This window comes from Hibiscus syriacus, unplaced genomic scaffold (genome assembly GCF_006381635.1).
Source record: "Hibiscus syriacus cultivar Baekdansim isolate YM2019G1 unplaced genomic scaffold, ASM638163v2 tig00112614_pilon, whole genome shotgun sequence".
NCBI lineage: Eukaryota > Viridiplantae > Streptophyta > Magnoliopsida > Malvales > Malvaceae > Hibiscus > Hibiscus syriacus.
In genome coordinates this window covers 217896-234131 of record NW_024063369.1, presented here as the reverse complement: position 1 = coordinate 234131, position 16236 = coordinate 217896, and the positions used below count along the sequence as shown (strand labels likewise).

Here is a 16236-nt window from a genome sequence, read left to right as displayed (position 1 = left end):
ACATCGAATTGACGAAGATGGAAGGACCGAACATTTTGCAGCTCTACGAAATTGAGTACTCGGATCTCATGCTTATGTCATCGTCTTCCTCATCATGTTCACATTATCATGAGAAACTGATAATGGAAAACCTGGGCCCGTTGGCCCGGGTCTACTCGCTGTTACAAACGTCCCCGACTCTTCGGTTTACCGACGAAAGCTACTGCCTCTTGCTCGCAAGCTGGCTCTGCTTAGCCGCGAAGGCCGCCAACGTATTCTCAGAGTAATTTCTACAACCATCTTATTCCCTGTCTTATGTTTAGCCGTAATTTGCTTCAATTTTCCTTCTTTATTTTGTGCTTTTGTTTCCCCCCCCCCTCTTCTTATTATTGATAGCGAGTAGCGACTGTAGTAGAACCAAGCATTTTAGATTTTTTAGTTTAAATGTTAATAAAGTAAGGTCCCCTCCTATTTTAGATTTAAATATTTTATAGATCCTTGTTTTTTTTATGGAAAGTGATTTAGCTGCTCCTCGTTTTTTAATGTAAAGTAATTTAACTGCTGCAGTGTTTGATTCTAATTCCGTGAGTAGAATCTTACCCATAAACTTCTACTTATTAGTGTAGGAGAGAATGTGAACTTCCAGCCCATGTCTTGTAATTAGGATCATCAGAAAACTATCGTGTCCCTTTAGTCCCAGCGCTTACACAGACTTCTAGTTTCATTTAGCTCTGGGATAACATATTATGCTCTTGTCACTACCCAAGGGCATGCAAACCTTACAAAAAAAGTCTGCTAGTGATTAAAGTCCCATGTCTTACAATTAGGATCAAAACGAGTAATTGTTTTCATGTCTTCTCTTTAATGTTCGATTGTATATATGTTTCTTCTTTCTCTTTTAGTCCTTTGTATGTTGTTTTTCATCATTCTTGTTTCTTGTTTAAGCTATGTTTAGGACCACAACTTGGGGAGTGATGTTCCATTGAAAAACCCAGATAGGAATGTCTCCTCTTTCGCGATGCAGCTCAAGTATGATCAAGGTCTAGAATACATTGAAAGAAAACCAAGCCTAAAAATGAAATATGGATAGAATCAGTGATTTTGAGGATGATGGATTTGATAATATTGAGAATATGTTCAAGGCATTAGGATTTGCATGATGGAAATTGGGCTCTGTCTTGCTCGAATATGTGATAGGCACATTGGAGGCAATGAGCTTGAGCAAAGTTTATTGGAATCATGTGCAGCAAAAGGGCGCTTATTCATTACCACTCAATGGTAGACAGCATTATTCTTAGAGAAGCTGGTCAAAGGAAGGGATCAAGTAAGAGTATTAATCACGGAAGAAGAAAGAATTTTATCGAAAAGTACTAACTTGGAAACAAATGGTAATGAAGTTAGGTCATGTGAAATTCATGCCAACCTGTGGCAACAGTGGCATTATGACTATGGTATCTTCACCGTTCTAACTGATCCGGTGTTTCTCATGTCCTCACACCAAGCAGCAGAAAACAGTGAAGTTTCTGTTTCTAGTGATCAAGAATGTGCTTCACCAAGCGGGCATTCTTACTTGCAGGTTTTTCATCCCAACAAGAATAAAGTCCTCATGGTGAAGTCCTCTCCTGAAAGCTTCATTGTTCAGGTTGGTGAATCAGCAGATATCTTATCCAAAGGAAAGCTACGATCGACCCTTCATTGCGTGCAGAGACCAGCAAGGTTGGAAAATTTAAGCAGAGAAACTTTGTGGTGTTTTTGCAGCCAGCTTGGAGTAAAACTTTCTCAATCTTAGATTATCCCTGGAACATTACAACCCAAGTGTTCAGCCTTTGGAGCAAGCTGAGGAAAAAAACTTCTCTGATCAGGGTCAAAATGCACTTACTGTAGAAATTCAAAAGTAGTTCCACCACTTTCAGCACGATTGAAAGATGGGATGACATTTGCAGAATTCTCACGGGAAACTACAAAGCAGTATTATGGTGGCAGTGGTTTACAATCTAATAAGTGATTAGCTCATTTGATATCTTTGCTCTGTAGGGACATAGGATGTTCATGTTGGCAGCACTCAGGCTTTCATCATATAGGCATCTTTACAAGAGCTTTAAACCTCAATACTTTTTCACATTCGCATGCATTTACTTACTGTTCCCACACAATATGTTCCAAATGCAGACTATGCAGTAACTCACTCCTATTCTATATACTACCTTCTGGCATTGATTTTCCAGCTCGATTGTATTTTCTTCGGCATAATTGAAATGCCATTCTTCATTTTCAGTAATTAATAAATGTTCTGTTTGCACTCTACAATGGTGTCGAGTAATATATGTCTGTATGTTAATCTGACAGCATACTTTTTATGTGTAATTGTTTGTTATCTATTAGCTTAAGGCCACAATGAAATTGATTGGGTCAAAAATACAGAAAGTTGTGAATGGATTTTTGTTGTTGACATTTCTAAGCATTGAATCTTAGCATGTACTAGCATTTAACATACAACCATTTCTGAATCTTAGCATTCTTTTTATGTGTAATTGTTTGTTATCTATTAGCTTAAGGCCACAATGAAATTGATTGGGTCAAAAATACAGAAAATTGTGAATGGATTTTTGTTGTTGTTGACATTTCTAAGCATTGAATCTTAGCATGTACTAGCATTTAACCTACAACCATTTCTGATATTTTCAACTAAATGTCTTGCCTTCTATTACTGTAATTTGCTTTCATTTTTTGGCTCATTTTTGTTAAATCTGTAGATTAATAGCTATTACCCTTCATGTGACATCTTATTAGTTGGAAGTTGAAAATTTCAAAGCTCGAATATTGTGGTGCAACACAACACCGTTTGGTGCAGCAGTGAACTGATAGAGTGCAAAATCTATAATGGCTGCTGTTATCTACTGGGTACGTATTATCACCTCATACTAAAATAGTAAAAGTACTAGCCACAAATAGTATGTGATCTTTGTTACTACTAATCCTTTGCTTTTGGGCAGTGAAAAAACTGATTGTTTGTGGTTAAATGAGTTGTTTCCAGAGCTATCTACAGATTGACTCCTTAGTAGCTCTCTCTCTCTTTTTCTGACATCCAAGTGTAACAGCTTGGGCTATTCTGAGCATAGGTGAAAAACATGGTATTAAATTTATTGTCCTAATCGGGTGCAGGAGTATTGAACTGCAAGTTTTCAAGCTTCTGGAAATTGGGTTTCTCTTGTGCTAATTGGGGTTATGTTAAACCCCTTTGTTCGCTGGGTGCAGCAATGCAATCTGCTGCGCCCTGGCTCTGGCTTCAATCCTCCTATGGTAAAAGTAAAGAAAATGGTTTCGTATTGTCCGTTATGATTTGCATTGTTAAAGCTTTGATGTCGCTTTACCTCTTATAGTAAAGTTTAGCTAGAAGATTAGCGAGTGGAGTAGGTGACAACCAGCATGTGATTTGCTGCATCGGTCTCTTGCTTTCTGAGTAAAGCTGAGCCATGGCTTCCCTTAAATGTCAAAGTGCAGGTTTGGCATCACAAATGATCGTCCCAAAAGCCAAAAGATGAAGAAATTTATCTTACGGGAGGGTACTCTTGGTCGTCCCAAAGGCCAAAGGGTGAGTCCCAAGGTTAATTTTGAGTGTTGATCTCTGATTTGTCTTTTATATACATTTGAAAACCCAATCCTTTTTTATTTTATTTTTACGTATTCCTTTTAATAGGAAAAATGATTTATTCAACCATTTAAGGTTGAATTATAAAAGGATCTATATGTATGTATATTCGTAATTCAAAGGAATCATTTAGGAAAGAGAAAATAACCTCAGTGACCGAAAATGTCTTATAATATAAAATTTTAACCAATTTTTTTTTGATTTGTCAAAATGACCAACAAAATCGCAACGCGAATTTCAACTTTGCAACTCAGTTTTCAAATTCGCGTTGCGATAGTCTAAATTTACGTTGCGATTTTCCATTTCGCATTGCGATAGTTCAAATTCACATTACGATATCGCAACGCGATCTTAAATTTGCAACTCAGTTTCGAAATTCGCATTGCGATAGTTTAAAAAAAGTTGCGAATTTAAGATCGCAACGTGATTTTGTTGGTCATTTTGGTAAATTCAAAAAAAATTGGTTAAAATCGTATATTATAAGACATTTTCGGTTGGTTATTTTCTCTTAGGAAATACAAACAAGATATAGTTTAGAGGGGTCTAATTAAATTCTTTAAAATTTGTGAGGCATTAATTGCCATTTTTTAACAAATTTAAAGGAGTTCAATTAAAAAATAAAATTTAAAAAATTTTCTAGAAAAAAAGTATATTTATAATTTGAAAATATAATATAATTTTCCAAAAACTTTGAGAATTGATATTAAGAGAAGAGGAATTACATCATTCCTCCTCGAACTTTTTTTCTATCTTATTTTACTTATTGTATTTTTAATTTTTTTTACTTATGAACTTCAAATTGTTTGTGTTTTGATCATTTGAATTATTTTATTATTTTTTGTTATATGGTATTTTTATTATTAATATAAAAATAGTTTAAAATAAAATAAGAACGAAGGTGGTCGGATGTCACCGTCGGCCTCGATCGTCCCACAACTCGTGAATATTGACAGAAACATTTTGACTTTCACTTTCTCTCTGTGAATTTCGAAACTACAACAACAATAATAATAATGATATGCTTTAGCGAGGAATGGTATGATTTATCCTCGAGAGAAAAAGGGTGAAATGCAAATGTAAGTGGGCAGGGGAAAATGCGTGATGCAATAATTGGAAATGGTAAGAGAGAAATAAATAAAAAGTAGACAATCATTGATAAAACTGAGGCAAAGGGAATAAAAAGGGGGGGGTGTATCACTTTAGTCATCCACTGGTCTCAACTCTCACGTAGCACCAAAAGAGATTGCCTTTGAATGGCAAACTGAAATGGAAGATGACGTATCCAGGCACGCGTATTTTAGCACCACTCTCTCTCCCCCAGTCCCTGCACCCCCAAAACCCTAATAATAATATATTTTTTAAATGGTTCACAAGGCCTGAAACTTGTCGTTTATTCGAACATCTGAACCCAAGCCACTGTGTGTCGGCCTCGGACACTAACAGCACCACAGGCAGCAAAGGGGAACACAATCACTTGCCCCTGCCCTTTGCTATCCCTTTCAACGTAACCCCAATACAGGGGCATAGGGCTGTGTTTTGACTCTCTTTTTTTTTTTTGGCAAAATTGTTCATGTAGGGCGGTGAAAAAAAAATGTTAACTCATATAGGTCTCGTGAGATTTATTTTCTGATCTAATGTAAATATTGAAGTATTCGTCAGAAAATATCAGGAACATAATGCGTCTTCGGTAAGACGTGACGACTACAGTACATTTTATGCTTTGTTTCTATGATAATCTTGACATTTCAACTGCGTGAAAATGAGAAAAATAATAAAGACACATTATATTTTATCGTCTTCCTCGTTATTATAGCGATCACACCATCTCAAGAAACAATTCCGAAAATATTTTATGTGAGTCAATTATTTTTTCCAATGCCCCTAGGAGAGTAATTTTATCCTTTTTTTTTTAGTAAATTTAACGTGGTGTAGTACAAATATCAAATTTTTTTATTTTGAATTTGATTTTAGTTACATCAAGGACGGTTAAATTTAATGGTACAAGATATAGACATATCCTTATATCACTATGATGATGTGGCATATCAACGTTGTTTTGACGATAATTAATTATTCTTAAGACGATATTGTTGTAAGTACTAAACTTTAGGATGATGGATTTTGTCACTAAACTTTAAAATAATATATTTTTTTGACATTATGCTTTTTTAGCCAATCATCGTATATCACTAATTGTCTTTCGCGATAAGATCAGTATCCAAACATTCTTATTTCATCTTCTTTCTTCTTCTATTTGATTTTTACGAAACTCATTCAAAATCAACGAAATTAAAAAGAAAAATAGGAGTTTAGGGGCTTTTTGATATTTCAAGAATTTTGGGTATCTGTTCAAAAAAATCTAATGGTGATAAACATTATTTACAGAAGATAGATAATATATTTTAAAATTAATCTCATCGGACCATAGCGAGAATTTAATGGAAAGATAAATGATATTTGGTATAGTTATCATTTGTTTTATACGGGTTCAGTTTAAACTACATTAAATTGGTCAGGCTGGTTTGAAAACCCTCGCCTCCTACCTCTCGATCTCGATGGGATGTGGGGGCATACATATTTCCCTTTAACGTGGCTGCCCTATGCTTCACTCATCTTCTCTTGTCGGTGCCATTTATTCGAAAACTCAACTGTCCCGAGTTTATTTACTATTCTTTTAGTGCAAGGTGAATTGACGAACAATTAATGGTGAACATGGTAATTAATCAATGAGATTGGTTCAAGTAGTAAGCAGTTTGATATCGCTTAAGTAATGTCTCAGATTCAAATCTTTGTGTATGCAAAAAATCTCGGCCAGGAGACATACTCATCAAAACCAGATGTAAGATCCGAGTCAATCCAAATTAGTCAAGACGAAGCCTTGAAATTTGAGGGAAAAAAATATTGGTGAACATGATAACGTTCATGAATCTTTTCATTAATTGTTTAACAACAAAGAGAATGATGTGGTTGTAAAAGTTTTGTGCAACTTCTTGTAGGGTCGATGTCATAAATTTTATGTCGAGGGTGTGTCAATTGGGAAAAGTTTATTCATATTTTAATGACCATTTCTATTGTTTACCTTAAAAATATTAATATTAAAATTAAAATAATTTAAAATTTAATACCTAGATTAAAGTTAAGTGATTAATGCATTAGTTCGATGAATTTCATAATTGCTGAGAAAAACAAAGAGAAATAAACACAACCACGCGTCTACCTTCGAAGACACAACATCAACATTAATGCATGTATCCTCTTTTCATTGTGTTATAGATGTGGATGATGGCATATCAACAATCATCATCGACATATAAATTGTCTTTAGCAAATAAGGTGATAAGTAGGCCCGTAAAATGAGTCGAATAAACACGAATGGAAGTATGCTTATATTTGTTGTTTAATTTAATCAAACAACGAACAACGATAAACGAACGGAAATTTTGTTTGGTTGTACATTAAGGAATATAGTTTGTCGTGTTCGTTCATGTCATTCGTTAAAATAATAAACGAACACAACGACGAACAACGAACATAAGATTAATTAGGTTTAAATTTTAGATGAATTTTTCTTTCTAAATAATTTCAAGGTTTTATGTTTTCTTGATCAATTGGGTGCTTTATTTGGGTTTAAAATTAATTGGATTTTAAAATATAAAGGGTTAAGATTAAATTTATTGGGTATTAATATTTAAAATAGGTATGAAGATCGAGCTAAACATAAACGAACGTTCACAAACATAAATGAACGAACGAACTCTTTGTTCGTATTCTTTCATTTAATTAAATGAACATAAATTCTTGTTCATGTTCGTTCGTTTAATAAATAAGTGAACATAAACGAACTTTCTATCAAACAATTCACAAATAATTCGTTGAACATTCAGTTCGTTTACGAGCCAAACTAAAAAAATTGCAAAAGCAATAATCTTGCTTTGATTTGGAAACCAATGATGACCATTTTTCCATTCATTTTAGCATTTTTTTTTTGTGGCGGATTGCTTTTGAGTCACATGTGTTCTCAATTTAAAGAGATCTTAGGCCGTATCCTTTTAGGTATTTTTTTTGGAATGAAGCAGCCTTCTGGTTTTCAAACGTCTAAAGCAAGAGGTTCTAATGGATGAGAAGCATGACATAGGCAACGCAACTTAACAAATTTTTTTTTTTGTTTTCCTCTTGATTTCAAGTCTTCGCTCCGACTAATCTAGATCGACCCAAGTCTCACATCTGGTTTGAGTGAGTAAATTTTTTAACGGGAATTTTATGCACGCAAAAAATGACTAGAACCTGAGATATTACCTAAACTTGAATCAACCTGGTTCGTCAACTTAACCAATTTCATTAACTTTCCCTCCAACTTATCGTAATGCTTTTCTACATTTACTTGATTATTTCATTGATTGTTACAATTATCATGGATAAAAGTAGAGATCAAATACATTTAATTTACGTATTTTTTAAAATGTAAAAAGGTATATATAACGAGAGACGTTAAGATATGTTCAAATAATTGTTTATTCATTCACTTCTTAAAAAAAAAAATTATTTAAACTTCTACGTAAAATTTGGGTTCAAAGTTTAACGTTTGTAAATAAAATAAATTACGGTTGAAAGGTTGTTCGTTTATTGTACCTCTAAAGTATTTAATCTGAATTAATTGATTATAGATCAAATACCAATAATTTAACAAAAAAATGCATTATAGGTTATAATATAAAAATGTATACGATATTTATTGTATAAAAATTATACGATATTTATTGTTAAAAGATTATTAAAAAATATATATAATATTTTTGTATGCTATAATTATGTTAATTAGTGAAGCTTATAAATGTTTAAATTGATAATTTTATGTAAAAAGGGACACTTAGAATCAGCCGAAAACGTTCCCATTCCGTATATAAAAAACCGTCCCCCACCATTCATCACTTCTCCCTGTCTTTCTCTTCTTTGAAACCTTTTAATTCCAAAACCAAAGCTCGCTTCAGCTTCATGGAAGACGCAAGTCCAAGGACCCGTAGTCGTCCGGAGCACATTCCCCACCTACGTCGCCGGAACTCAGCTACCGGAGAGCCCAGAGGCCGATGGAGTTCCTCTCGAGGTCATGGAGCGTTTTCGGCTCTCGAAGTCTCCAAGGCCCTCGCCCCCGTAATCATCACCATCCTCTCAATGGTTCCAACACCGCTCCCAAGTCCGCCAGCAGCTCCTCCTGCACCACCAACTCCATACCGGAAGACATAAACGGAGAGACCGAGGAGATCGATAAGTCGGCCGCCGATATTACGAACCAGTTCTCCTTCACTTCCTCCGCCACTTCACAGCTCGTTCTCGAACGCATCATGTCACAATCCGTACGTTTTCTTAAAATCTTCACGTTAAAACAAGTGATTATTTGCTTCTTTTTTTAATATTTTTACTGGTTTTTGTACTTGCAGGATGTTTCACCATTAACGTCGGGAGGCTTTCTCATAGCAGCGGACCTTTGATTAATGACAACAGCCCTCCAGTTTCGCCATCCGAGGAGTTCGACGACGTCGTTAAGGTCCTTGTTTACATTCTAATTTTAATAATTTTATACATTAAAGTAATATAATCGTTTTTTTTAAGTGATCTTTCGGTGGAATGGTATTGCATTGAAGACAGACAGGACAGGAGACCAATGTCTCAGCTTTTTCCTGTGTTTTTGTTTTTCTGCTAAACACACCATCAGTTGTCTCTCTCTAAGCTAATGCCAGTAATCTTGGGTTGCTTTACTGGTGTTCAAAGAAACAGAACATACAGAAGCGGGAACTTTTGTCTTCTTCCAATAAAACCTTTTTATTTTCCGATCTTCCAAGCTATGTTTCTTTCCCCTGTCTTTGTGTCTCATCAGCTAAAGCTGCCTACTTTAATAAGTACTTTCCTGCGTCTATTTCATCAAATTATACCATGTGAATCGTTAGCTGTTGGGCTCTACCAAAAAAGGGTTTTCGTTTCAGCCTAAATTCATCTCTGGGTTGCAATTTTTGCAGTATTTCCGAACCCACAATTCCATACAACCGTTATTCAATGGTGGCCGAGCGAGTGGTGGAAATGGAGTCAATACACCCGGCGGGGCCAAGACAGTGGGGAGATGGTTAAAAGACAGAAAAGAGAAGAAGAAGGAAGAAACCAGAGCTCACAATGCACAGCTCCACGCTGCTATATCGGTCGCGGCGGTTGCATCCGCCATAGCAGCCATCGCAGCTGCCACCGCGGGCAATTCTTCCAACTCCGGAAAAATGAACAGGCGACCAACACCGACCTTGCCGTGGCATCGGCCGCGACATTTTGCAGCACAATGCGTGGAAGCAGCCGAAGCCATGGGAGCTGAACGTGACCATCTCGCTTCGGTTGTGTGCTCTGCTGTTAACGTTCGCTCACATGACGATATCTTAACTCTTACTGCTGCTGCCGCTACAGGTAAAAAAAATGCCTACATGAACATACAATCAATTGAAATGAAAGCTGCATTAAATAATGGACTCTTTTTTGTTGTTTATTTGCAGCTTTACGTGGGGCAGCTGCCTTAAAGGCAAGAGCTTTGAAGGAAGTATGGAACATTGCATCAGTCATTCCGGCAGAGAAAACGGCCGGTATCGGACTCTGTGCGAATGGCAATAACGGCCATTCGAACCGCAACAACATCGAAGAACTTGCCCCAGAGGATTTCCTTACCGCCTGTAGTCAAGATCTCCTTGCCAAGGGTACTGAACTTCTCAAAAGAACTCGAAAAGGTATTGAATGTGTTCCACTTTTCACATAATTACCTATTTTTCTACAGTATGTTGAAAATGAATCTTAATCACACATTTTTGCAGGTGATCTTCACTTGAAACTTGTATCTGTTTATATGAACAAGACAGGCCAGGTAGCTATTGCTTTAGTCCAGCGTCACCATTTTATATCAGACTGAATTTTGTTCCCAAACAATTGTGCTACATCATAATCAACCTTTGAACTTTTGAAGGTGATTTTGAAGATGAAGAGCAAGCATGTTGCTGGACATTCACCAAAAAAAAAGAGTAAGTTGCAATAATGGCAACACAATGTCAATGCTAATGTATAATAAACTCTAGATTGCCTTGGAATATATAATGGTTTTGTGGTTTCAGATGTGGTTCTTGAGGTGTGCAAGGACATGCCGGTATGGCCAGGGAGACACCTATTCGATGGCGGAGAGCAGTGCCGGTATTTCGGTTTGAAGACCGAAACAAGAGGAATCATAGAGTTCGAATGCAGAAGCGAGAGAGAATATAATAAGTGGACTCAAGGCGTCTCGAGGCTTCTTTCGATTGTTGCTGAAACTGAGAGGAAGCACAGAAGACAGAGTTCAGCTACATGGCGTCTTGGTGACCAGAAGTTGGACTTAGACTAGCTTATCTGCCTTACTTTAAGCTTGACTACTACTAGCGGCTCGGTGTAAAGCATGAATGGTCCGTTGTGCATACTAAACATTTTGAGCTGGTGCAATTAAAATGGTGTGACTGATTAAGTTTTTTTTTTGTCGGATTAAAGGTAGAAGTAGTACTCAGTCATCTATCAGACGTTCAAACTTGTGTAAGATTGGGATATTTGCTTGCTTTATATGTATTTTGTTGCTTTAGGCCATTGCCACTCACATTAAATCGTTCTACACAACAGAATCAGCAAAGGTTTAAGTAAGAAGCACTGAGACAGCAACAAGGATGCACAAAATTTTCATTAAAATTCATAGATCATTGCTGCTTCGACTGTCGGCGAATGATTCAAGTTAAGACATCTAACAGGGAACGGCACTGAACATACTTAAAAGCCATCTGCAATTCTCTAGGAACATCAGAAACTACTTCCGAGTCATGCTCTGCAACGATCTCAACCGTAGCCCACCGTTAAATAACCTCCGTGCAAGGCGGTTCCGAGAAAGAAAACGGTCCTCCCTTTCGAACTGGACTGATATGTTCATCTAACATGTTTTCTTGTTGAGGATGATGCTGTTGGTTAACATGGTATGTACTGATATGTCCAAATTCATATAATCTCCATCAAAAAAAAAAAACCTGATTTATCATTAAAAAAGTAAGTAGATAATCTAAGTATAAAATATATATATTTGGACTTATACGATCAAACATGGTATGTACTGATATGTAATTAGTTAATGCTTAAAATCATAAGATGAGTTTCGTTATTTCTTTTTTTCAAACTCGACATGAATCATAATGGATTTTCTCAATTTTATTCGGCTTTTAATGCTATGTGGTTTTAAATAATTAATTTAAGGATGCTTAGAAAATTTAAAATTTGAGATTTTTTTTAACAATGACAACTGAATTTTATTAATAAAAATATAGGAATCAAAATTACAACGCATCTAGAGAGAAAATTGGGGACAATAGTAACCAAACATTCATACATAAAATTAAAATATTAAACCCAAAGATACTAAGAGAATGAAACGTTCAAACATCAAAACAATCCAATAAACTTCATAAAATTCATTGTCTATGTCTAACGAGACGTTTTACGATGTGATAAAGGAGTGGTGAGCGAACCAAACAATTTGGCAGGCTGCTTCGCTACACAATTCTGATTATATCGACAAACGACCATTTACAGAAGATGGGATCTGATAATACGTGACCAACGACAAGCCAATCAGAAAACAAATGTCGTGGGGATCTTTGTGGAAACACCAACATGATCACAGAAGTATGCGAATAACTTACCAAAAACCATAAGAAACGTGTCAAAAGAGCAAAGAAAAAGTGTGTTACAAGAATAGAGCAAAGTGTATCACAAGGACATAGATTCTTATTTAAAAGTGAAAAACTCAAGGAAAAAAACAAAGACATAACATAAAAAAGAAAAATAATAATAACCGACAATCGATAATCAATATTAAGATTGATGTCGCTGCTGACTAAACAAAAAACAAAGAAAGAAAAGAAGACGATACAAAGAATATTAAGAGAAAAATTAGGTTAAAGAAAAAGATTAAGAAATCATTTTTAGCTTTATTGAATTCCAATTCAAGTTTTAAACTAATCATAATTTTTTAAAAGTAGTTAATTTTATTAAGAATGAAAAATATTCAAAATTACAAAGAGGGTTTATAACTAGACTCGTAAACTAATCATATAATTAGAATATTGTTTTATAACCATTAACACAAGAAAGAAGTCACTCAAGGTCATATGTAGGGATGACAATTTAACTTGAATCCGATGGGTTTCGACCTGATCTAACTCGATAGGGTGGATTTTTAAAAAATTGGGTTTAGGTCAAGTTGATTTTTTAAGGGGTGAGGTCGGGTTGGTTGGGTTTGAGTGAGGGTGAAAATCTTCGACCTGATGATAATAATGTAATTTCTTTAAAAAGTTTATTATCATTGGGTCGGATGTAGGATATAATTTTTTTTAGATCATGTCGAATTTGGGTGGAGGACACCTATTTTTCGGGTCAGATAGGGTTGACCAAAAACCGACCATAACTCGATTCGTTGCCATCCTAATCATATAATGACCATACAATAAAGATCAATGAGATAACAAATTTACGTCATATCAATCAGTCACGACAATATCAAATACAACCCAAAGAAAAATAAATAACAGAAACAACTAAAATACCAAAAAAATCGTGTCAAAAGATTGAAAAATGTTTCATTTTGTAGTCAACGAAAAAAATGGCTTTACTTATAATTGATTTTTTAATCACAACATTTTAATCCATGTTTCCATCATGTTTAAGGTTAGGACAAACCCCTGAAATGGAAGGCTGGCTTTACGGTTGTACTGCAACTGCCAAATCAGCTCTCGTGACCGGCAACAACAACTGTAATTTTCTCAACAAAATAAATAAATAAATGGCCCTCCCACTTTAGCTTTCTCGTGAGGTCAAATGAGGGCCCATCGCCGCCGTCCTCTGCCCCACTTTCACACAATTTTAACGGGCTCTAAATTTTAAGGCCCCAAGTTGAGCTCGGCTCTCGGCCATTGTTCTTAAATTAGACAAATGATGGCAGGTGAGACGGTGTGGATACCTCTTTTCTATCTCTATGTTATATTTTTGTATCAATCATCTATCCAATACCTACGAAGGGTAAAATTTTTAAATTTATACCCGCTCATACGAGTATATTTTTAAATTCACCTCCATACCTACTCCAATTGGATACCCACCATTCATTTCGTACCCGTCTGTACTCGTCAACTTTCGCCTAGCAGCAAACTCACAAATTACATAAGTAACAAAATATAAAACAAATACATCTATTAAGGAGCATAATAAAATAAACCAATGATTAATAGAGTTTATACCCTAACATTGGTTAAATTACCAGTCATGTCCTAAAATCTTAAGATTTATGTAATAATCTATGAAATTATACCCAAATTTATAATGATCCAAAAATTATATGGTGGATAATTAGTGGGCGAAAAAATTATATGAGTATGATTTTTTACATCCACACCCGCCTATTACCTATTAAACTTATATTCATCCACACCATAATTAAAATGAATGCGGTGCAAAATCTACAAAATTGTACCCGTCTACCATCCCTAAATCCTGACATTTTCTATTATACTTATGGAAAAGAACTTTTGAGATCACTACTCTTTCTTCAAAACATGTATTCATTGAATGTGAGACACATTTTTTTATTTCTTATTAAATATGAGACTATTGTACTTTGTTTATTTGTTTTTTTAGGGCTGTTTGCGAGAAAAATAGGGTACCATAAATGATACGGCTACATATAGTAAGCATATAGATGTGGGGAAATGCATCGACTTTGACTGGTCATAGTCACAACAGGTGGACTGTTTTTTTTAAAGAGAGAAGAAATTGTAACATTCTTGTTTAAGTACGTGAAATTGTCTGTCCAGCTTCGTTGGTAGAGTGCAATACTCTTAACCTTGGGGACATTGGATCGAGTTTCACGGTGGGCAATTCATAATTCGGAGGTCTCCCAAGGAAGTTGCTCTCAACCTAGTGTTGGGAGCAGCCTACTATCGTACCTCCCCTTACCCCATTACATATGGGAATAAGGGACAACTAATTTTTATTGTTTAAGTACGTGGTGCATGAGACCATATATATGCATTAATGGTAACGAGATTTGAGCTTAATAGATGGTCAAATAAATAGCTGAAAGAATCTTGATAAGATAACAAGGACAAGGGAGAAAATGATAACAAAATTTCCATCAAAGCATAGAAAATGACCCCAAAACTGTATGCACAAAATATACTTGTTTTGTGCACTTGCGGACGGGGGCAAGTGAGCCAAAACTGCATGCCAGAATCTTGTATGTTAATAGAAAACCCCGTGAATAAGCACCATGGATTGGCCCCCACTTGCCTCTCGGGACGCTTCTAAAGAAACAGATAAAAAAAAAGTTTAATTTAATATCTATTTTTTTTGTTTGTCCGGATAGATACTTGAACTTGGCCTTAAGGTTCGAAAAGGTCATTAAATCAGTCTAATTGGGTTGTTAACATTAATGTTATTAGGTACTTGTGGTCATGAATTTAAGACATTGAATTGAAATTAGGTTCGCAAAAGCCTCGCAGCAGAGGAGAGCTAATGTTAGCGAGTGACCACCCTATTGCAAAGGCCTTCTAATTTCCCTCCATATGAAAACCTTAAGATCGTTTTCATCGAACCACGATTCTCTATCTACAGTAAAAGAAGTGAATCGATCGCAATCGACTAATCAATTCGTCGTCATCGTCAACCGTTGAATCAACTTAAACCATTATTTCACATGTTATACGTCAACATCATCTATACTTATTTAACGATTCATATTTGAAGTTTATGAGTTTATTGTCCGAAAAATCATAATATGTTATTGACGTAAAAGAGAACACACAAGACTTTCTGGCCTTGGAAAAAAAGCTGAAACAATGAAGCATAAATCTCATCTTATCCGAAAAGGGAAGAGCATATGAATCTCTCTCAAAAGCTGAATACAAGCCCGACCCATATCACATAGGATTCCAAATCACCTACCACCATGAATCAATCAATCCCAAATAAAATGTACAACTCCGAATTTCAATTTTCAAATATAGATTCTTACAGTCTCTAATATGATGAAATAAGAGGATTGATTTGCATGGTTAACTTTGCTCCCCGCCCCATGCCATGTTTAGTCCACACTTGTGGGGACGACGGACGTAGGATTTTTTGGTAAGGGGTGAATTTAAAATTTCATAAGATAAAAACTGACTTCAATATAAAATACATTGAAAAACTCTAAAATATACGATAATTTTAAATTTTTAGGGTTTGATCAGTCCCTGCACCTCGATTCGTCCCTACACGCACACCCTTTAAAAGGAGGGAAAACCCTTTATATTTTATCATAGGATTACACTTATATCCAATTAGATCTAAAGATAAAATCCTAGTCATTGGAGAAATGACGGGGATAGAGTCGTCAAATTGATGCTATCTCCCCATGCTTTACATTTGGGTTTGGAATAAATAAAGTTGTGTAAAGAATGAAGAGGAAAGAAGAGAGAGCTTCCAAATTCCCCTCGGTGGGGTTTGGTCGAGCATTTTAACAAAAGAAATAGGGACAGAAAGGGGATAAA

The 16236-nt window shown here is 35.5% G+C and overlaps 2 pseudogenes; both read left to right on the top strand.

Moving 5' to 3' along the window:
* Positions 1-2725, top strand: LOC120182079 (annotated as a pseudogene).
* A 5848-nt stretch (positions 2726-8573) lies between these two features.
* LOC120182043 lies at positions 8574-11233 on the top strand (annotated as a pseudogene).
* Positions 11234-16236: the final 5003 nt, after the last annotated feature.